We start from the raw sequence: 860 nt of genomic DNA, 5'->3' as shown, positions 1-860 counted from the left end.
TACACTGAAAAATGTAGTGATATTTTAATCACATCCGCAACCGCGTCTTTTAAGAAATGATGGTACCCTGCAGGTCCCAAAGAAGGTAGTCAGAGAGACTAGAGTTGTTTCTGCTTAAAGAGAAGTTTTCTGTGAGTCATGTTTGAAAGATGATGTAACTGAGAGAAGGTCCCACTGCACTCAAAGTGATTTGTGGTTCACACAAATGAAGTTTCATCTAGTACAAGATGGTGAATGTATCATTTTTAGCTGGTGTGTGAGAAAGATGCGCTTGTCTTAATAACCCCTGTCTCTAACGAGTCTCTGATTGTGTTCCATATAATAAGGAAGATGTGCTTCACTGAAAGGAAAACCAAATGCAGTCTTTTTTCCTTGGAAGAAAGCCTTGGCCATATACATGCACAACGAACTCCTTGCCTCTGCCTAGCTCAAAGGGCTTCTTTGCGAGACGTTGCAGTGACGGTGCGGCTGCTGAGGGCCAGGGCGCCCTTCCTGCGGGTCTCCAGGCTCTCAGTGGCTCACACAGTAAGGTATTAAGACACTGAACTGAATCTTCTCGTGATACAGGATGTATTATTAAGCTACTGAAAGATGCTCCAAAAGATTCAGTTTGCTTTTTGATTATTAAATTTGCCCGGTCATTAGTACAAAACCCATTGTAAGAAAGCACTTTAACATCCTGTACAGGGTGATGACCCTCCCGTTAGTAGGACTGGCACCGAGGTGAGGAACAGCTCTGCTCGTGGAAACGGTCTCACCTGGGAGTACTCCTCAAGGCTGTTGCTCCTCCAGGAGCTGAGCTGGAAAGGTTTTGGTGTGTTAGTCTCCCGGATGCCCAGGGGCCCCGCCGTACTGAGCCG

This window comes from Buceros rhinoceros, unplaced genomic scaffold (assembly GCF_000710305.1).
Source record: "Buceros rhinoceros silvestris isolate BGI_N320 unplaced genomic scaffold, ASM71030v1 scaffold9735, whole genome shotgun sequence".
Taxonomy (NCBI): Eukaryota; Metazoa; Chordata; class Aves; order Bucerotiformes; family Bucerotidae; genus Buceros; species Buceros rhinoceros.
The sequence above is the reverse complement of the archived record's forward strand: the minus strand, read 5'-3'. Positions refer to the sequence as shown.